Source organism: Lissotriton vulgaris, unplaced genomic scaffold (assembly GCF_964263255.1).
Source record: "Lissotriton vulgaris unplaced genomic scaffold, aLisVul1.2 SCAFFOLD_4458, whole genome shotgun sequence".
In the NCBI taxonomy this organism is placed as follows: Eukaryota; Metazoa; Chordata; class Amphibia; order Caudata; family Salamandridae; genus Lissotriton; species Lissotriton vulgaris.
Genome location: NW_028242339.1, coordinates 11,475 through 34,634, shown reverse-complemented (window position 1 = coordinate 34,634; position 23,160 = coordinate 11,475). Strand labels below are relative to the sequence as shown.

The window sequence follows — 23,160 nt, the reverse complement described above, 5'->3', positions numbered from 1 at the left end:
CATTATATGAACCACATGAGAATGGCCAGGTGGAACGGTCTAATAGGGTGTTGAAGTCTTATATAACAGATGTGGTGAGAACGCGTGGTGAATGGATGAATGAGTTAAGAGAGAGATTGTGGGTGTATCAAATTACACCCCATACAACCACAGAGCTTAGTCCATTTAAACTACTCAAAGGAGGAGATTCACCTTCAACAATGTGTCCATGGTGGTCTAAGAATAAGTGTCAAGGTAAACTGGACATTAAAGAATGTGTACATGATACAGCTAAGAGAGTAGAAGCGAAGCAACACAAGGCCATGAGTTGGTACAGTAAAAAATGGAAGGTCAAAACTCATCATTTTATTGTGGGGGATTGGGTAAGGATTATGAGACCAGGTCTGATGATGAAAGGGTCATGTAAGTTTGGTAAACCTATACAAATCAAAAAAGTGTTTAGTAATTCTGTAATTACTCAAGATGGAAAATTGTGGAATGTAAGAAGAATTGCTAAGTGTAATAATGTTGTTTCTGATTCTAGTTATAGATATAAACCCAAAACAGATGTATATATACAGATATAAACCCAACACAGATGTTTTGGCAATTTAAATACCTCAAACACTAATAATGTGCAGAATAAGAGATGATCCTTGCGATGTTTGCAGGAACCTGGGAAACTGGAACATGAATCAGACGGCACACAATGGGATGTCACAGTCAATGGTCCCAGCCCAACTGGCCTTTGTGACGAGCATGCAGAATCAAAGGCAGATCAATTGGAACATGCCTTCAGTCCCGATGGTCCCACAGCCCAATACAGAATAGAAGGCCAAATTCTCAACAAATTCAGGATTTCAACAGAATCCTTCAGTGATTAATAAGGATTTTCTACAACTTGCATCTACACTAGGAGTTTCTACTGGACTGAATCAGACACAATGACGGTGCCTGAGACGGGAGAAGGATTGCATGCTTGGTGCAGTCCTAGAGGTCACCCAGAGTGGCCCTTTTGTAGAAGAAGTAAATGGGAATCCAGCATCTCTTTTAATCAATAAATGTCCTACACGTTCCACAGTCAGACTGACGGGAGCTCCCAACCCACCCCTCTTGGGAAAAGTAGTGCAGGTTTAATTTGATTTGATTTGATTTATTATTTTATAGAGCGCGCGAATGCCCGAGGGCATCTTGGCGCTAAGACAGAAGAAGGTTTTCTGGCCTGATCAAGCCCTCTAGCAGACTACCGTGAAAAGCCAGGTTTTCACTGCTTTTCTAAAAGAAAGCAGGGATGGACTGTTTTTTATAGAAATTGGAAGCAGGTTCCAAACTTTTGCTGTATGTAGAAGGAAACTTCTGCCTCCCCATCTGGCTCTTTTGAATCTGGGCACCAGGATCAATTTGGCTTGACTGGAAAACAAGAAGCCTGGAGGGTTCATACTGTTTCAGACGGGTCTTTAAGAACTGAGCGCCAGACCCCTGGAGCGCCTCGTAGGCCAGACACAGTGATTTAAATTGAATCCTTTTGACGATAGGGAGCCAGTGCAGGGATTTTAATTTATGGGTAATTGGCTCGTGTTTAGGAATGTCTAGCACCAGCCTTGCAGCTGCATTCTGCAGGCGCTGAAGTTTTGATAGAATTTGCAGCTTAGCTCCGGCATACAGGGCATTCCCATAGTCTATCCTAGACAGGGCAAGGGCAGTTACCATCTTTTTCCTGGCATCCTTTGGGATGAAGGGCAATAGTTTTTTAATCATTTTTAAAATGAACCAGACTGCCGAAGCCAATTTACTGGCCTGGGTGTCGAAGGAAAGATTGATATCTAAGGTCATACCCAGATTTTTGACCTTCTCTGCTGGAACCGAACAGCTGCCCAGGCTATCAGGCCACCACTCCGGGGACCAGATGTTTGGATCACCCCCTAGCACCAGAACATCACTTTTATCCCCATTCAATTTCAGACAATTGGTGAGCATCCATTGTCTGACTTGTACCATGCAGGATCTGAATTTCTCCGCTGTCTCTTTCACATCCTTGCTAATAGACACCACAATCTGGGTGTCGTCGGCGTAAGACACCGGTGTGAAGCCAGCTGCCCTAATGATTTCAGCTAATGGGGCTACATACAAATTAAAAAGGGTTGGACTTAAAGAGGACCCCTGGGGCACTCCGCAAGGGGAACTGAAAGCTTTTGAACTAGCTTCCCCCAGCTCGACTGAAAAAATTCTGTTGCACAGATACGAGGCTAGCAGAGCTTGTGCCGAGCTGTTAACTCTAGCCTCGGTTATTTCTAATAAACAACTAATGAGCTGTCAGCAAATGTTCCCGTACAAATTGGGTCAATTATGAATGGCCAGAAACTTAAACTGTGATTAAGATCCAGTTATTATGTTAGGGAATAACCTTGTAAAATGACTTGTGGCTTTTAGGGGAAGAGTCACAATTAATTATTCATTTTGTAGGTGTGGTTTATTTAACTACATTTTGTTGTGCCATGTTTTCATGAACATTCATTGGTTGCTGTCATTTTTACCTCATCATGAACCATGTCAATAATGTGTTCTCTCTGTCTTAAAACTTATAAAATGTACTGTTTTGGGATATTTCCTGGAATTGTTTTATTTTACAGTTTTCCTATAGTCAAACTACATGTCAGTCCTCTTACTGATTTTGTTAAGAACTTTTCCTTGATTTTTAATTAAGCAGACTCTATGGCAGTTTGCTATTTGATATTATAGAAACAGTTTTTCTTATTTCTTAGCACACATTTGTTGTTGTGGTCTGTCTATTGACTTTACAGATAGAGTTATTTCTGATTCTGGCTTTTGATATACTTTAGAGGTTACCTTTATGTGATTCTCCTGCAAATATTATGATAATTATTTCTCTGACTTAGTAACCATGTTTATGCTTTCAGTAATTATTTGAAACCTTTAATGTAGCTTTGAAGCTTGTTGTAGTTCCAAAGGCAATGGCCTTTATCAAGGGAGCGATCCTTTAATGGGCAGTATTGCCTGCTACGGCTAACTACAAGGTCATTACACTGTTTGCCCCATGAGGGCAGAATGTGTTCATTAATAAAACAACGGTGTCCCAGAGACCGAGGGGGTTGAAACACCTCCGGTACTCTGAAACCTTTGTTTCACAGCTGTTGCTGTGAATGTTCAACAGTTAACAGCTGCATGCATGCAGGACCATGGCGGTTAATTGTTGAAAATTCACAGCAATAGCTGTGAAAAGAGGCTGAAGTCAGTCCCTGGTTCTCCCTGGGCTCGGCTAAACTGCTTTTCATCATTCAGGTGAGCCGGAGAGATGCAAGAGATGAGCAGAACCCCACCTCCTTCCTAGACGCCAGTGACACTGCGAGGAGGAAGGGGGGGAGGCTCTTGTGTGCCCTGCTGTAGGCTCTATCCTCTGCCTTCTCCTGCCCAATCCATATATTTTGGAGAGGCAGGGGAAAGAGAAAGGCAGAGGCTGTGTTTTAGGACATTGTGATGTTGAGAGCAGCGGGCCTATATCCGTTTTTAGAGGCTGCTGCTGCTCCGTTGACTTCAATGGAGGTCTCAACATTTCAATATTCTAAGCTTTGTCTTGCGAAGGATTTATTCCAAATTATAGTCCTTGGGTCGCCGTCCTGTAGGGCTCACAAGACACTGACCCTCCGCATCACACCTTTAAATAATTTATAAATTCAAAGCGCCAACACATTGATGCCTTGTTGCTCCCATTGGTCAGCATTCAGTGAGCCACTACTCGCACATAAACGTTGCGATGAATTAGCAAATTATTTTGCTACTAAAGTGACCAAAATCTACTCCTTGTTTCAGCAGGTTGACCCGGTACCACTCCTCCCTCCCCCTCTTGGGATGACTAGGCTTGAGGAGTTTAATCCGCTCGACTGCTCAACACTGCAGTTACTGCAGGGAAATCTTAAGTCCGGGTCCCCCGCCGATGCTGCTCCCCGTACCATTCTTAAGAGGGTATCAGAGACGGTGGAGCCAGTCATTCAGGAGGTAATTAATTCTTCCATGGCATCGGGTCTTGTTCCACCTCCTTGGAAGCAGACGAGTGGAAGGCTATTTTAAAAAAACCTAATCTAGACCCGGAGGACTGGACAAATTATCGCCCCATTTCCTTGCTGCAGGGCATTAGTAAGCTGGTGGAAAAACATGTGAACGCTATACTTTCCACCTTCCTGGAAAACCACAAATCCTTACACCCCACCCAGACGGGCTTTAGGCGCAAACAGGGCACAGAGACCGCCCTCATTGCAGTGGTCGAAGAAGCCAGGAAAATTGTGGATGCTGGAAGCTGTTCAGCCATCATCCTATTAGACCTAAGCGCAGCCTTCGACACTGTCAATCATACAGTCATGATTCAAACGTTAAGTGACATAATTGGTATCTGGTGTGGCCCTGAAATTGCTTCATTCCTTTCTCACGGACAGAACTTTTGCTGTCTTTGAGGAGGAGGTAATTTCAACCCAGATGCCCCTGCACTGCGGCGTCCCCCAGGGAGCCTCCCTCAGTCCCACCAGTTTAACATCTACATGAGGCCGTTGGCTGAGGTGGTTTTGCCCAGAGAGGTGCAACTGGTCACTTATGCCGATGACACCCAGTTAGTAATTTCACTCTGGTCAGGGCTCTGCTTGTAATAATCTCTCTGCATGCCTAAGTGAAGTACTCGATTGGATGGACGAGTCCTTCCTGAAGCTTATAGTACAAAAACCGAGGTCATGATGTTGGGGCACAATGCACCCACTACTGTGGATGCTTGGTGGCCTAGCAGCTTTGGCCAGCCCCCTTCCCACAAGAAACTAATTAAGAGTTTAGGTGTCTGGCTAGACCCAACTCTTAGTTTCCTGGTTCAATCTCGTAAGGTGGCAACCACCTGTTACGCCCTAATAAGATTAATAAGAAAGATTCTTAAGCTCCTCCCGTTTGAAGCCAGGCGCCTCCTGGTGCAGGCCCTGATCCTATTGCGGCTTGATTACGCGAATGCAGTTTATCTGGGTGCCCCTCAGGGAACGATTAAAATCCTGCAGACAGTCCAAAACTGTGCGGCTCGTCTGCTGTTGGACATCCCTAGGAGGAACTTGACTAAGCCAGCATTACGTCAACTGCACTGGTTGCCAGTGCAACAAAGGATTTGGTTCAAGGCTATGACTATTGTGCATAAGTCGATGATAGATTCCGGACCTGCCTTGGTACAACCTATGTTCAAACTCCATCAAACTCCACGGACTTTAAGGTCCAGCAATAAGAAATTTCTGAATGTCCCTAGGATCAAAAGGACCCGTATGGGTGGCAGACGTTTTTCCCTACAGGCTGCGAAATTTTGGAACCAGCTTCCTGATGCCATACGATTGGAAGTTAACCATCTGAGGTTCAGGAAACTTTTAAAGACCTTTTTGTTTTCCTGAACCGTTGAGTAATGACTAGGTTGTCTAATGCGCTGGAATGCCTCCGGGTAGTCATGCGCTATATAAGTGCGTATTCATTCATTCATTCATTCATTCATTCATTCATTCATTCATTCATTCATTCATTCGAACTCTGCATCAGCTTGAGCTTGAATTGCAGTTGCTCAGAGAACATGGTTTGGAAAAATCTAAGAGTCTGGTTGAATTATTTATGAATGGTGGACAGAATTATGTACAAGGACTTTAACATGCCTTTTGTGAACCAGATTGTTTTGATTTGGAAGTTTCATGGGATCTAAATGGAAAAATGGGGGTTATGAAGACGTGGACTGGGCTGTTAGGGTTTGTTCTCTGAGACTGTGGGTGCACTCCATATTCACAGAGACATTTCCCAGCAAAGGATCGTGGTTCTTGAACCAAAAAAAGTATTTATTCATAACCAGAGTTGCTTGGCAATGGCTTCCAGAGAACAAGAGATTCTTTTGTTTTGGAAGTTCAGGACGGTTATTTGGAAGATGGGATGAAATGTGATCGTCTGAAGCAAAACTATTTGTTTACTTCCTTTCAAGATATTCTGGTGATGACCAGGCAGTGCAGCGTGGCTGCCACCCTCGGAGGAACAAAATACAATATAACTGTCAGGTAAGGATTCCTATAACTCTAAGTTTCCTTTTCCCCTGTTTCTTCCTTCTCTATTCCCTTTCTTAATCTCAGTTTTTTTTGTCTCTTCAACTTCAACATTTGACTCCCTCTGTGCACTATTCTTGTTGTTATCAAACTTCTGATAATCACCTGATGGAGCAACATTCCTCCTGGAACATGTTGGGAGTGTAGTGCAGGTCCTGTTCCTTTTTAGGTCTTGCTGAGCTAACGCACATGCGTTGCTCTGTGAGAGTTTAGTAAGGGGTTTTCAAAAGTGCTGCCAAAGGCTGCAGGCGGATGAGATACAGTGCATGTGCGCTGGGCGCGTGCACTATTTGTCAGCCTGCAGCCATTGGGAGCACTTTCGCGGCCGCTTTGTTGTTCTCAGTGAGCCGCGTGGCACTGAGAACATCAAAGTGGCCGCGACAGTGCTCACCATTTGCCACCCCCTCCCTTATACCACTTCCTGCTTGTGCTGTTCTCGTCTCTGTCCTCGTATGCTGTTCCTTCACAACCCTTTTTCGACGATCCCTCCCTTCCGAATGAACTGACCGTTTCTTTCACCCTCGCCAGCCCCTTTTCTCGCTCGTTTCTGTGCTTCTCCCTCCTTCCTCACCAGCATATTTCCTCTTGTGGCCTGCCGCCCCTCTGCCCTCCTTCCTCGTATTCTGTTACCGGTCCTTCCCTCATCCATTGTTACTCTGCCCCGCTTTCTTATGATGCCCTGGTACGCCTCTTAGGATTTCGATCAGCGCTGGGCTTTTTTCAACAGCCGAGTTCACATCTCTTAAGACCCATCTTCTACGGCACTCTCTTTCTGCACCCCAAGCTGTCATGTTCTTATCTAGGTCCGTAATCTAAATTGCCCGATTCATGCCCGATAACGGATTCAATCATTCAAACCCCTATGTGGACATTAGAATCAAGCCCATATAAGAGTAAGAGTCGACGCACTCCTTACATGGCGTTTCTTCTTCCACCAAGCCCCTAGAAAGTACAAAACTGGCTCTGAGACAAAATCAGCCCACTGTAAGTCCCGGGGGATTTCACCCACATCTTCAGTATCTATTTGTACCCGACCCATGGAGGGATAGACGCACTTCGTGCATATAGTGACGTTAATATGCCCACCCTTGACATTAATATGTCTACCTTGATGTTAACCTGTCTACATTGACGTTAACATGTCTGCATTGTCGATAACTTGCCCACCTCTTGACATCAAGCCAGGCACCTGTACAGTATAAATATGCCCAGGTTTTTCCAGTAAAACACACGGTGGTATTCATGGAGCAGATCGACCGTCTTCACGCCCGATGTCCTACTGAAGCTGAAGGAAGGCGACCCTCCTGTCCGACGCACTGGGATAGACGCTGTCTTTTCTCCAGCCGAGAAATCCAGCTCCGGTGTTTCCCGACTGCTCTCGCGGGAAGCCGGGAGATCGAGTTCCGAGTGAGATACAAGTCCTCTCGCATTCTAGATAAGGTTTGGAGCTGATTAGACGCTGAGAGAATTCTTGGTTTTATAAATTTTTAGCAAAACGATTTAACTTAAAGTACTTCTCACTTACTTCAACCCAGTACTAGACTTAGGTTAGGTACACCGGGGTAGGCGTAACTTAGAAGGACCAGTTGAGGAAGTTTCGTATTTTATTACAGTATATATTTTAAACCGTCTTAGATGCATCTTATGGCTTAGAAACTATATTATGCTTTTACAATATTATTTTATGCTACTCTTTGTACTGTACGCACTTTACTTTATGACAAGTATTGCGATCGTAGCAATTCACTTCTCATGTACGAGTAAACAGACTGTTTAATAAATACCATCTTTTATTGAAAACGCCCGTCTCTCTTTCTCTAATATTCTGGTGAAACTAAGCATGCACAAACTTACTGAGTGAAACATCCCCTCTATTGTTTTTCACGACTCTGGAGATTCCCTCCTAACTCATGGAGATGCAAAGTTGTCATGTTGTATGGTTGTCAGAAACTAATCCCTTCTTGTCTAAGTAGGAGGCGTAAAACACTCTTGCACATTCGAGAAAGTGTCTAGTGACCTCTGAGCTAGCTGGTAAACACTTAAGTCTAATATAGTCATCAGAGACCTAGGTGACCTCAGTTCCAGGTCTACACTGGTGTCTATATTATTCCAATGCGCAGATGCCTATTGGGAATATAGGAACTACACTACAAAGCTACCCACGTAGTGTTATTTAGCAGTCCCTCCTCTGCCCACTAGTCTGTGGGCTACCATCATTCCACCGCCCTCCGTAGGCGGGGCTGTCTCTGTGCCCGACTCTCTCTACTGCTGCCAGTTTCTCTGGTATTTTGTGGCCACAGGGCGTGTACGCCGCTTCCCAGTGAGCTGTCTCTTTGCTTGGCAGTCTGTCCCTCAAACCCCTCTTAACTCTGCCTCTTCGTGGTCGCGGGATTGTTTACCCTCTCCAACCGTCCTGTCTCCGTCTCTAACTATCTCTAAAAGCCCCGCCTCCCCCTCCGCTTTCATGCTACCCACAGTTGGGACATTATTCATGTCCAGGACGCTTGGCTGAAATATCCCCCCTCGTGACATCAGCGTGTTCTGTTCTTCAACCCGCCCCCTCCCGAAACACACACAGTCCCTTTCACACTCCTCCCACACCAATCCCCTCCCGTGGTATTGGAATAGATAAAGAAGCCCCACCTCTAAAGCCTCCTGTAAAAAGAAATGACATTTGCTATGCGTGACTGCGTTGTTACCCAGCTCTTATTCCAAATTATATGACGTTGAGTGGAATCGTGTGGCATTGTATAGTATGGATTGGACTTGCATTACTTTAGGCGGGCAAGGGTCCATTGGACTGCCTGAATTAGTGGTAAGCACCTCTTGCCGAATTTACCTGCTGTAGGAGGGATGAAATGGAACAGTGTGAATTGGGCTGATTGTTCCGCTAGATTTGTTAGGTGTGAGAGAGCCTGGGCTGCGTTATCTGTGTGGTGACTTTTAAAGGAGTCATAAACTTAGGATACCTTGTTGACAAAGAGTTCACCCAATGTGTTACGACATTGCTTCCAAACTATTGTTTCCAATTTTTTATAGTTTTTTTTACAGTGGCAAAGAGAGCTTTACTAGAATTTTTTGACTCATTGATTTTTTGCACAAAGTATTTGCTTTTTTCCGTCATTGTTAATTTTTTATAGCTGGCTAGGACTGCTTTATATTCCTGTTTGAGCTTGGTGTCGTAATTGGTTCTCCACTTTTTCTCTGCCCTTCTGCACGTCTGTTTCTGTGCCTTCAGTGCTTCTGAGAACCATGGCTGTGAGGGGGTTTTCCTTTTGAAAGTCTCTCTCCTTTGTGGGAAGTGACCTGAACTGCGGCATCCAACCACCCATTAAATTGCTTACAGGCTGTATTGCTGTCCGCATCAAGAACTGGGTAGGATGAGCGGAGTGTGTCAAGAAGAGCCGGAGGGTTGACTTTGACCAGTCGGGATATGTAGTGTTCCTAAGAATTTCAGCGGGCCTCCCTGTGTCTTCTTTAATTTCTAATAAGAAGAAGACCAGCTTGTGGTCTGACCATGGAACCGGGAGAGTGCCAATTTTGTTTAGGCTCTGACATGAGGTGAAAATACCATCTAAGGTATGGCCAGCACAATGAGTGTCGGGGTATACCTTTTGGTTCAAGGCAAAGTTTTCCAATGCATCCTTGAATGAAGCTACCTTGGGATCAGAAGTTTTCTCCAAGTGTAGGTTAAAGTCTCCTAGAATTGTGTAGTCAGGGCCTATCACACTAAATTCTAAGAACGGACTTAGTAGCTCAATTAGAGGCGTTTTGGCACTGGGTGGTCTCTAAATTAATAGGCCATTGAACGTGTAATTGTTTGTGATCTTAATCTGAAAGATCAGGGTTTCACTGTCCGGGTTACTCCCTTTTTCTGAACTCTTGATCCTAAGCCCCTCTTTTGCTATGATTGCTAAACCTCCCCCGCGTTTCATTTTCCTGTCGGCTCTATAAATGGAGAAGCCCTCTGGGATAGCCAAGGTCAGATCGGCATCCGAGGCTTCATCTGCCCAGGTTTCCGTAACAAATAGTAGGTCAATTTTTTGGCTTTCAATCAGTTCCGCTGTGTGGATGTTGTGTTTAACCTAGAACCTGACATTGATTAAGCTAGCCTTGATAGTGTTGTTTCTATGATTTGGTATCTTGGACTGGTTTTGGGGCAGGTTTGGGTCCCCGGTAGATGCGAATGCAAAAGCGCGCAAGCAGGATGGACAGTTTTTACCTTCCTTCTGTAACTCGATAATGGGACATGTAGCTCTGGGTCTTAGGGATAGGTGCTCCTGGCTGGAGTAACTCAGCTGCCCTCTGTCAGGAAGATTTTGGGCAGGGAGTGTGGCCCTGTGCCCGGACGGGCGCAGACGGGCTTGCCTTAGGCGCGCCCGCTGCGATCGTCCGCTGCGCGGTCGAGAGTGTGATGTCATTTTATGCTGTCCGGGGGTGGGATCGTCCGGCCAAATGCACCGTCACCCAGCACCTTCCCTAAGATGGCGGCAAAACTAGCAACTAGCATAATGATGGATTCAACCCAGATCTCTTGGCTGGGGGTGAATGTTTTGATTTGTTCTGCATTCCGTCCATCAATTGTGTGTCTTTTGCTCTATTATCATTGCAGCACATAAATTCTATACCAGAATTCCGATGGTTCAATTAATAGTGAAACTGCTAATGATATGTTATTTTAATTTGATATCGCACATGAATTACCCCTAAGCAGAAACTACTTTAAGGAGAAATTTAGGATTGGTACGTAGAACCCCTCTGTCTTTGTGAAGTTGAAAGAAAGGCTCTTGTATAGGTAATGCCTGAAGTTCATCAACTCTCCTTAGTGAGGTTATCGTTATGGGGATAGCAACTTTCCATGACAGGAATTGTAACGGACATTTGTGCATTGGTTCAAATGGCGGGCCCATTAGTCTTGTAAGGTCTATGTTTAAGTTCCACTATGGGGCAGGGGGAATACTTGGCGGTATAACCCTTTTTAATCCTTCCATGAAGGCTTTAATCACTGGTACTCTGAAGAGAGATAGGTGTTGTCTATTTTGCAAGTGTGCAGCTACGACTTCCAGGTGTAAACAAATGGATGTGTAAGTTAATCCAGATTGCTGTAAATGCAACAGTTAACAAATGATTCTGCACAAACGCATCAAGATGATTGATATTGTTGTTGTTACAATAGGCAACAAAACGTTTCCATTTGCTGCATAACATGCTCTAGTACTAGCTTCCTAGCTTCCTTGAGAATATTCATACAGTCTGGTGGTAGTTGTAAATAACTAAACTCTATGACTTCAGGAGCCAAATCGCTAGGTTGAGTTCTCTGGGAATTGGATGTCTGATTTCTCAATGGCTCTGAGTGAGGAGACAAGGTGTGAGATGTAGCTTTTGATGTGGAACCACTGAGAGTTCTAAGGATGAGAGTAGCAAGGTTGACGGGAACATGTGGGGGCTATTAAGATCAGAGAGGGACATTTGTCTGAGTGTCCGAACCAGTAATGGAATTAGCAGGAGAGGCGGAAAAGGGTAAGCAAATATCCCTGACCAAATCATCCATAGGGCATTGCCTTTGGATGCTGGGTGTGGGAACCTGGATGCAGAGTTTGGGCCTTTTGCGTTGTTCACTGGAAAACCTCAGTTTTGAAAGTAGGGAAGAAGAACTTGGGGATGAAGTTTGTGAGAAGTTAGCCTTGTTGTGTTCTATCTAGGACCCCGATCAATATTGTGACCTCATGCCCCTATACGGCTATAATCAATACATATCCCTATAATGGCATAAACAATCAGAGCCATATTTCAGTAACTCGTCTCTGCAGCTCATGACAGTCCATGACACAGCAGAAGCTACTTCCTTAGATTCCTAGATAGCACACCGAGTTCTTTCGACATACCAAATCCCCAGCAACCTGGGAAAGCCCGCTTGCTTTATTTTGATTAGTAATAGAACTCCTGCGAGCACTGTAAGAACGACCAGTTCTTGGTGACATCTTTATTGACGTCTTATGTCCAAAAACGTATGTCAAACTCAGCACCTTTCAGGTATAAATATACCAATGCTGCCTTAAGCAAACACACAGTGGTGGTGAATACTGGAGCAGAACAGCTGTCCCCTTGCAGAGAGCCCAGCAGATGCGAGAAGCCCGCGGACGCTGCCCCTCCTCCTCCTTGACGCGCTGAGAAAGATGCTGTCTTTTCTCCTGCCGAGAAAATCCAGCTCCGGCGTTTCCAGCCTACCCTTGCGGGTAACTGGGATATCGGGTCCTGAGCGGAGATACCAGACCTCCTGCATTCTATTCCAGAGGTACGGTCTGACTAAACCCTTAGAGAGAATTCTTGAAACAAACTCTTGGCAAAACCAACTTAACTTAAACTGCTACTTACTTACTCCCTCCCATGTATTAGGCTTAGGTCAGGTACACTGGGGTAGGCATAGTTAGAAGCACCAGTTGAGGTCGTTAGCTAATGTATATATGAATGTATATATTTTATTCATTTTAACCATCTTATGGGTAAGAAACCATATCAATGCTTTTATAGTATTATTTCGTAATACTCCTTTTACTGTACGCACTTTTCATAATAACAAGTCTTGCTATTGTGGCAATTCATTTTTCTTGCATGAGAAGGAAGACTGCTCAATAAATAATATCTTTTATTGAAAAACGCCCGTCCCTCTATTCTCTGCACCCTGGTGAAAGTAAAATCTGAACAACTGACTGAGTGAAATAGCTGTCTATTGTTTCACACGACTCTAGAGATTGACTCTTATTCTGAGAAGCAAAGTTGTCATGTTTATGCGGTTGTCGGAAGCTGAATCCCTTCTTGTCTGAGCCAGCGAAGCTGATCACTTCCTATTCAGTCAAGAAAGTTTCCAGTGACCTCTGAGCTAGCTGGCGCAAACCTAAATTAAGTCTAACATAGTCAGTAGAGACCTAGAAGACCGCAGTCCTACGTCTACACTGCTGTTTATGTTATTCCAATGCGCAGGGCCTATAGGGAAAATAGGAACTACACTACAGCCTGGCATATGATGTCCACTAGTTCTAGTGGGCACCATGCACCAGTCTAATCGACCCTTATTGATGGTGGTTGTAAAGTCAACCTTATAGAAAGCTATCCTAGTGGTAGCATGGACCAGTAGTCGTCACACACAAGGTATATATCAAATATATATTTATTTATTCTAAACACAACCCCTCTGCACTCTTTATGCGGTCAGAGGTAAAAGCACAATACAAGTTACTTAATTAGCATACGATAAGTTGCACAAATACAGTTATGCCCTAGGGGCCTCACAAACCATACACTAAAATATTGGTATAAGAACCAGTTTTGGAATAGAAAGCAGGCCTATAGCCTGTGGAATCGCTGGGGCTACTCTAAACAACCAACGGTTAGGATGCAGGAGGACCACGGGAGACGCGTGCAGTGACTAAACACAGCCGCAGCTTACCATTGACTTTCTATGGGAAACGAAGAAGTTACAAAGTTACAGATTATGGGCACACGGGAGTGAACTACGATGGAGCCCTTTTAGACTAGGACAATAGGAGAGTCAATACCCGCAGGAGCGCCAGAGTACTCGAGTTACCTCACCCAGGGAAGCCGGGTGCGTAGGTGTCTTTTCGTGTCGGGTTTCGTCGTCGATTCCAATGGAGAGCTGCTAAGAAGGGCAGAAGGCGACCGGAGGAAAAGTGTCCAGCTGGATCCAAGAGTGGATTGAAGATCTGAAGAACCTGAAAGCAGAAGGGACAGAGTCTGGGTCACTAGCCAGTGACCAGGAAGGAACCAGGCGATTTCGGGTGATTTCAGGTGAAGAAATGAGGCTTGTCTCTGCAGCCACGAGGACCAGGAGGTGTCGACGATGACCAGGAGCTGGATTCGAGCTGTCCCACGAAGGATCTAGTGGACTGCGGTGTCGGTATCTGGATTGGACCCAACAAGCCTTGGCAAACGCAATCTACGCAGGAGATGAAGATTGGCTTCGGAGCAGACCAGCAAGGTCTGAGGAGCTTATCCTTTGTAGGGAAGCTGGAGCAAGCCTGGAGCAACCAGGAAAGCGAGTTAGTTTTAAAAGAAAATCTTCCAGGGGCTCACTAGCCAAAGGGCAAGGAACCGCGAAGACGCGTCGAGCTGAAATGCAGGAGCGGGCCCCACGGGACAATCATGGAGTGTGGAGGCCTGTGCATCGGTGCAAATGTGGCTCGGATATGGGGCTTCAAGAACCCCAAAGCACAACTTCCAAATACCACGGAAAGTAGATCCAGCTTGCAAAATGCAGGATGTCCAGGAGTTCCGGTCCCACGTATCTCGTGTCCGCCACGGGTCTCAGCTTTGCTGGGAACGTCGAGCAGCGTCAGAGATGTCTGGAAGTCTGTGTCCTGTGTCACAGAGTCTTCAGGATCTGGCGGGAGCCTCGACAATGCAGACCAGCAAGATGCTTCTTGGTGCCTGTTTGAACAGGCACCAAGGAGATGTCTTCCGTCTTCCAGTCTTCCAGTATTTTTAGACACAGTCACAAAGTGGAAGGGGTACCCTGGAGACCCCTTCGAAATTGCGACTGCATTACCACCCTCTTGAAGAGGGTGGTAATTTGCAAGTGTTTTGCGACCGCAATTGTGGTCACAAAACATTCACACATAGCATTGCGGACGCAATTAGGAAGGGAATGCCCCTTCCTAATTGCGACTTGCAATTCTTAAATAGAGAGTCGTAAATAAACTGCGACTTGCTATTTTGGAATTGTACACGGCCAACAGTGATTTTGCATGTGCAAACGGGTTCGCAAACCTGTTTGCGCATGCAAAATTACGTCGTACATCTGGCCCACTGTGATTGATTCCACTGACTCGCTAGACATTGTTGCAGAGAACGCATGTGAAGCCTTGCATGAGGTACGATTGCAACGTAGGATGCAATCATTCCCAGCAGATGCATGAAGACTTTGGCGGGTAATGATTGGTTGAGTTGAAATTGTAATAGTGTGGCCTGGATATTGTGAATCCTGGCAATATTGGGAGCGGCTAGAGCTTTGAGAGTGTTGATGGAAGCTCCCAGATAAGATTGCACTTGTGCCGGAAACAGGTGAGATTTTTGTGCAATTATTGTAAACCCCAACTGGTGAAGTAGATGTACTGTTGTCTGATTGTGTAGTGTCCTTGGTGAGAGAGAGGATGACCTGGGTGTCGTGGGGGTAGGATACTATACTGAGTCTGTGCTGTTTGACAATGGTGGCGAGGAGGGCCATGTAGATGTTGAAGAGCGTGTGGCAGAGCTACGTTCCTTGTGGTACTCCGAAGTTGATTTCTGTGGGTTTGGAGAGGAAGGGTGGCAGTCTGATTCTTTGGGTTCTGCCAGTGAGGAAGGAGCGGATACAGTCAAGGGCGGTTCCCTGTATGCCGGCGTCATGGAGTCTGCCGGTGAGTGTGCGGTGGGGGACGGTGGAATGCCGCAGCGAAATCAAGTAGGATCAGAGCTGCAGTGTGCCCTTGGTTGAGGAGGGTGTGGATGTAGTCTATGGCAGCGAGGAGAGCGGTCTTGGTGCTGTGGTTGCTGCGGAATCCAGATTAGGAGGGGTTGAGATGGGAGTTTTCTTCGATGAATTTTGTTAGCTGGGTATGGACGATCTTCTCTGTGACTTTGGAGGGTGATGGGTCGGTAGTTCTTGAGGTCGGTGGGGGTGCTGAGTGCTTCTTGAGCAGGGGTCTGCCTTTGGTATTGTTTCCTCTATACCCTCCTCTGTAGAAACCTCTAGAGGAAAAGGATTGGATGTTACCTTTGCAAGAGGAAGCATTTGAGTCTGAGGATGTTGTTTCGGACCCTGCTATGTAAAACGAGCGGCAAAAGGAGCCTCTATTGGATGGGGACTGGAGTGCTCCAATGGATTTTGCTACTTCAGTGTCCTTTTTATTCTTTTCTAAGGATTGGTCAACTGCAGGACCAACCAGGTGTTCTTTGTCAAAGGGAGTGTTCAAAACGGGCTGTTGAACCTCAGGAAACCCTGAGATCCTAAGCCATGCACGCCTTCTAAGCAGAATGCTGGTATTGATCTCTCACGCTGAGACCCTAAGCCATGCACACCTTCTAAGGAGAATGCTGGTATTGATCTCCCTAGCAGAGATCCTAAGCCATGCACGCCTTCTGTGGAGAATGCTAGTATTGATCTCCTGAGCTGAGATCCTAAGCCATGCACGCCTTCTAAGGAGAAGGCTGGTATTGATCTCCCGAGCTGGAATCCTAAGCCATGCATGCCTTCTGTGGAGAATGCTAGTATTGATCTCCTGAGCTGAGATCCTAAGCCATGCACGCCTTCTAAGGAGAATGCTGGTATTGATCTCCCGAGCTGGAATCCTAAGCCATGCACGCCTTCTGAGGAGAATGCTGGTATTGATCTCCCTAGCTGAGACCCGCCTAAGCCATGCACGCCTTCTGAGGAGAATGCTGGAATTGATCTCCCGAGCTGAGACCCTAAGCCATGCACGCCTTCTGTGGAGAATGCTAGTATTGATCTCCTGAGCTGAGATCCTAAGCCATGCACGCCTTCTAAGGAGAATGCTGGTATTGATCTCCCGAGCTGGAATCCTAAGCCATGCATGCCTTCTAAGGAGAATGCTGGTATTGATCTCCCGAGCTGCGGTGTCTGCTGCGTCTAAAGCACATCTCATTGAGGACTTAGAAATGAGTCTCCCCTCTTCAACTAACTGCTGTGCCTTAGTTTTGTGTTCGCCTGGGAGATATTGGAGCAGTTGCTCCATCTCATCCCAGTGTGCCCTGCCGTACCTAGCTAGTAGGTCCTGTGTGTTTGCGATGCGTCAGTGGTTAGGGGCTTGAACAGCTACTCGTTTCCCCGAGGCATCTGTAAGTTTGGATTCTTTATATGGGGGAGGTGCATCCCCACAGGTTTCGAGTTAGCTCTTTTGCGAGCGTTGGACACTACTAGAGAGCCAAGAGGTAATTGTCCCTTAATAAATGCAGGATCTATCTACCCTTGGAGTTAAAATACATGCTCTGACAGGATCTTTAAAGAGATCATCTGCATGCCTCATCATGTCTTCAAGCATAGGGAGTGCTTGACTTGACCTGTGCGTAGACTCAAGTGTTTCAAATAGAAAGTCCTCCTCTAATGTCTCTTTATGTAATGGTACCCCAATGATACTCTGCTGCTCAAGCAATGAGCTGATCATAAGCCATATTATCATCTGGTGGTGATGGCTTTGCTGGGTAAAGGTCTGGCTCATTGCCTACTGGAGGTCAATGATGTAATCATTCCATGGGTCTGCAGGCAAATGAGTATCATCATCACCTTGTCCACATCTGGATCTGGATGTGGAGATCCCTGAGGTGTTATGTGTAAGGGCTCTTTAATTATTAACTGTGGAAAAGAAGGTGGAGGTTGGAAGGGTTGTGGAGCAGGATAAACATGGCTAGTAGCCATCTCCTTCTTCTTTAAGGGAATCTTATCAGAAGTGTCCTCTCCAGGATGCTTGTACTTCGCTGGATTTATGTCCAGTATCAGGATTCATTACAAATGTATTTTGTATGGGATCCAATTTGGCCTTAAGGACGTCTAAAATTGGTTCTGGAGGCTCAAGAACATTGTCCTCGGTAGTCGGCTAGTCTTTAGAATGTTTCGGCTCAGAAGCGAGATTGTGTTTCGAAGCAGAGGGTTTTGGCTCCGAAGCATGATTGTGTTTCGCGGCGGAGGGTTTAGGCTCCAAACCAGATTTGTCCTTGGAGCCTGATGATTTCGGATCCGAAGGAAATTTCTTCTGACTCGATCCGGAGCTGGAAGGCTTGACGGTTTGTTTTGGTGCCGAGGGACGTGGCGTTGGAAACCTTGTCTCGGAGCCGACTGTGACCAGAAGGCAGAGGTGGTGCCGTAGCCTTATGAGTTTTAGAAGAGGATTTAGGGGGCAAGGGTTCTTCGGTACTCACTGTACCATGTGCCGAAGGCACATCTTGGGACTCCAGATAGATTTCGAGCTCGGAATCAGACTCTGGAATCGAGAGGGCCTCTTCTTCTACGGAGGATGCTTCTATCTCTTCTTGGTTAGATTCTTCTGCAAAGATATCCAGTGTGTTGAATGCTTTGGCGCTGCCTCTCTCGTCATCGAGCCTGATGATCGGGTAGAGTCCTCTTGGACCACAACGACTTACAAGCGTCGCAGTCTTCCTCCTTGTGCTCCGGAGAGATGCATAAGTTACAAACTTGATGTAGGTCGGTGTGAGGGTACTTGGTGTGGTACCAAGGTAAGAAATGGAATGGAGTCTGTTCCATTTGTAGAAGGCTGGCCCTACGTAGCCCGACGGTTGCCCGCAAGGTTTTCTATCGAAAATGGATAGTTTGTTGATTGATCAGAAACGCAGAGAACAACGAAATGCATACTGAAACAATACTGTCGAGGGTAAAGTGGACTGCCTACCGAGTGGAACCTGAAGAACGGTTTCGGAGCACAGCAATACACATCCAAACCCGTTGGGGGTAAAAAAATATCTAACAATGGAGTCAATCCCCATGTGCACTTTAACCGAAAGGAAGAGTCACTTTACCTCGTGACTGGAAAGACATCTTCAAAGAAAAACAACTTGCAAACATCCGGACCCAACACAAGATGGCAGGAGTATGCAAAGCAATTACATCTACAGCACACATGCCTCAAACATAGGATTAATGGCCCCGAATCCCTGCCGTGGTATCTGGTCATGTTGTGACTGAGTGTGCCATGTGATACGGCAGGCTATAGTGCTTGGTGTGATTTGGTCATTTTTGATAAGGTGAAGTGTTGAACGGTTAGGGACATTTTGATTTTCTTTGTTTTTGGAATCATGTGATATAGTGCGGTACTTACCATATGATGTAAATAAATTACATTGCTAATATACCATAAGGATGTGGGGTGAGTGTTTTTAGAACCGAAGCCTTGCTGATTATATGCAGAATACCAGGTCTGGGAGGTCACTACTGACTAGAGCAGGTTAGCAGCTACACAGGCCTTGGGCATTGATCCTATTGAGGATAATGTGTGTCGGGCCACTGGTGACTGGAGCTGGCTAGCAACAACGTGAGCCTCTGGTATTTATTACAAGCAGGGTAACACTACATGTCAATATTGACTGGAACTGGTTGGCAGTAGAGTTGACCTCTGGTTTTGAATATTAGCAGGATTTAAGGTACAGGGGTCACTACTGACTGGAGTTACTTAGCAGGATAATAGTTCTCAGGGAGCCAATACTGACTGAAGCTGGTTAGTATGATCACTAGTCCCAAGGTGCTACTAATGACTCAAGTTGGCTAGAATGATAACAGGTCCCAGGGGCCAGTACTAACAGGAGCTGGCTAGTAGGCTTACATACAGGCCCAAGGGGCCACTACTGACGGGAGCTGGCTAAAAGAATAACAGGCCCATAGATGGTGGGGTGCGAGTAGCACCAGTGACCGGAGTTGGCTAGAAGCATTGACGACCTTTGGTATTGATTAAATGCAGGATTCCAGGTCGCAGGAGCCACTGCTGAATACGGCTGGCTAGCAGCAGTGGTGGCCTCTAGGAAGAAGGAATTGAGAAAGCATAACTGGATATACTGGATTCTTTAATACCGATAATTGGTTACACATGAATGCCACAACGTGCATTGATATATTACATTACCAAATTACAATATTCTTATATTAATTTGATGTGTCTGTTCGCCTTAATATGCCTGCAAAGTTACATGATTCTATTAGGGCTCAGAACCATTTTATTTAGTGATGTCCATTTGCACACTTTCCTGCATCTTGTAGTAAATTGAATATTGACACACAGAAGTGTTATTTCCAGGAACAGTGAATTCTGCAGCTTTTCCGTGTATCTTTGATCTGCACCTCATGGACTCCTCACAATCCTCTCGAGAGAAGATCCTGCCGCCTACTCATTAGTGTTGTTTTAGTAACTGTTTCTATCATGTGTTCATGTTTCATTGACTTGTATTAGGAGAAAAGTGTATAAAAATACATTGTGCAGCATTAGCATTATAAACTCCAACTTGCTTTAGGGTGGATGCTCTCGTCCATTGCAAAGACAATTGTCACTTGTTAGTTTGCTTGGCCTTTTGCTGTTTTTGCATTAAATGTATGATAGATTTGTTGGCCTCCCGGTGTGTTGTGTTTTATTTTAAATAGCACAAGAGATGCTGAGGAAAATGGCAGGCCAGTATACACATTCTTCATATAAATCAACTCACAGTATACTGTTCTGGAGGTTCAGTCCCACAGACATTAACTCTACTGAACGCAGGCACCCTAGGAAGCAAGTGGTTTTCAAACCAGTTGCCCTCTGATGCGGCGTCCTCACTATTGGATAAGTCAGTATGCCCTGAATTTTAGGAGGGTTACCGTATCTAGTGCACTCTGTTAGACAGCGCTCACCTGTGGTAGTAAGATGTTAATAGGCACCTTATCACCTATGCACGGTGCAGGGCTTTGAGTTACAGAGCTCCTCACGCTGTGGAGAAGATTAGGTCACATTTACCCATTTTCCCATATTTGGTCCTGATGAAATGCCAACAGATTGCTCCATGACTACACAAGGCATGAAAAAAGTTGGCCTGAAGTATAGACCCCAGTTTACCAGCAGGCCCATTGGTGATCAATACTTTCACACAGTGATAGGGGCCATTAGTTCCTCAATTTCTCTGCCACTGTTTTTAATCTCAACATGGACCAGGAAGATCACATTAGCAACTGGTCGATAGTTGATCTTATATTCAGACTTTCACCAATCTCACATCTTATGACACAACATCCTCTGTCCTACTATGTTCAACTGGCGTACTTAATAAAAGATCTCCGACAAAGTGCCCTCTGGTGGTGCCCGCCAGGCATTGTAGCGCCAACCTGGCGAGGAGTATAGCCCAATGATGAAGCATGTCACCTTAAGGTGAGTGAACGCAACTTGTCATAAGAGCACATGCTTCCTAGGGTGTCTGCGTTCAGTTACAGATAATGACTCTGGGACTGAACCTCGGGAACAGTATACTGTGATTTGATTGTGTTTTATTTTAACAAATGTACATAGCAGATATTGGTGCTTGCTTGTTTCACAAAAATGATCGGATACCTGCCTCGGAGCGCACTTCTTACAGACGAGTAAGGGGTTATAATATTGCTGCTACGAGCTCCTTACCTGTGCGAGTTATCGGGAACGATGCAGGAGGCAGACCCAAACCAGCCACACGTGGAGATCAATGACAAATACTGAAGCATGAACAGAGGTTCCAAGCTGATGACCAATACTTAAGTGACCCTGAAAATAAAAGACACGTTTTAGTATTCTGGTGACTCATGACCATAAAAAACAAAAGGTTATAAATTCAATATTGTGTCAAATACTTAAAAAATGGAACTGGGTGTGCTGAATCGGATGTTGTCCCAGGTCATGTGTGACACCTTCCACCACTATTGATTATGGGACTTGTAGTTTTGTTTTTCTCATTAAAAGGATGGTCTCTAAAGTCCCTGTGTTCTAAGCGATGTTGGCCAAATCAGAGGCCTGACGGATGATGAAGCATGACATGGCTCTGCTTAGCAGTGAGATGAAGGACAGTTCCCCAGCCCTTCCGTTCTTTGACCTACAGGGGCTCGTTGGCCATTCATATTATTTTGTAACGACAAAGAAACTTTTATTGCAGCTTCTGTCAACTGAAGAGATAAAACGCCTGAGCGTGTTTCATTAACTACTGACAAACATGAACAAACAAGAACATGAGTTTCTGGAAAACTATCAAGCACCCAATCAGAATCAGCCGCCCTTCACACCCAGGAATTCTTGAGGCTTTGGAGAGGGTGAATTGCACGTGGTATAAGAGGAACACTACAGGACTCAAAGCTCCCTTCTCAGGGATGTACTGAACTGCCAGCCTCATGGCACATTTAGCCAGCTCTTCACCTCTTCTTCCTCCTTAAACTGTTGACCAGCTATCAGGGCAAATGAGCCTGCAGCAAAGCATCGCTGGCTTGTATCCAAACCGGACCAGGCAAGGTGGTCAATTCCATACTCCTCCAAGTCAGCAACCAATCTGGTCGAGCCAGTCCTAACCCCACATGAATGTTCCCCATCACAACTATTTTAATGGTACTAAGCTATGTTTCTGCTAAATGTATGAGTCAAAAAGTGAAAGATTTTTGTGTGTGCTTGTGTGTGTGTGTGTGTGGTTGCGTGTGTGGTTGTGTGTGTGTGGTTGTGTGTGTGTTTATGTGTGTGCTTGTGGTTGTGTGTGGATGTGTGTGTGGTTGTGCATGTGTGGTTGTGTATGTGTGTGGTTGTGTGTTTGTTGTTGTGTGTGTGTGTGTGTGGTTGTATCAATCATTTGTAGAGCGCACTACATACCCACAAGGGTCTCAAGGTGCGGGGGGGGGCGCTACTGATGGAACAGCCAGTCTTGAGTATCCTCCTGAAGGTCAGCAGGTCTTGGGTTTGTCGAAGGCTCAGTGGGAGTGTGTTCCATGTCTTCGGGCGAGGTGGGAGAAGGATCTCCCACCGGTGGTTGTTCTTCGGATGCGCGGGACGGTGGTGAGTGAGAGGTCGGCGGAGCGTAGGTTGGCTTTGGCGGTGATGGGGTCCTTGGTGAGGGAGAGGATCAGCTGAGTGTCATCGGCATAGGAGATTATGTTGAGGTCGTGCTCTGAGGGTGGAGTTAGGGTCTGTGTGGATCTGTAAATGCATGTGTTCGGCGGTGCTGAGCGTATTGTCGGTGCTAGTCGAGACCCTGATGCTGTTCTTGTGGACGATGGCGATACCTCCTCCGACTCCGTTGGTGCGGTCTCTGTGGGTGATCTTGTAGCCTCTTGTAGGGATGGCTATGGCGATGTCGTGTGCGGAGGAGTTGTTAAACCAGTTCTCTGTCAGGAAAGCGACGTCCGGGGATGTTGTGTCGAGCAGGTCCCAGAGCTCGACGGCATGCTTGCGTGCGGAGCGGATGTTCAGTAGTATGCATCGGAGGTGGTTGGGGTCTTTCTTGGCGGGTTGTTCATCGGCTCTGAGGCTGGTGTAGCTGCAGTTCCGGCAGGTGAAGGGGCCGTGCCTGCATTTCGGGGCAGCCT

General features: G+C 45.9%; 1 long non-coding RNA gene across 1 annotated transcript in view; it reads right to left on the bottom strand.

Moving 5' to 3' along the window:
- The window catches only part of LOC147668990 (uncharacterized), a 37,737-nt gene extending 16,372 nt beyond the window's left edge, over window positions 1-21,365 (bottom strand). The window contains exon 1 of the long non-coding RNA XR_015303759.1: window positions 21,245-21,365. This is a non-coding gene — a long non-coding RNA (uncharacterized LOC147668990). The remainder of the gene's footprint in view (window positions 1-21,244) is intronic.
- Window positions 21,366-23,160: the final 1,795 nt, after the last annotated feature.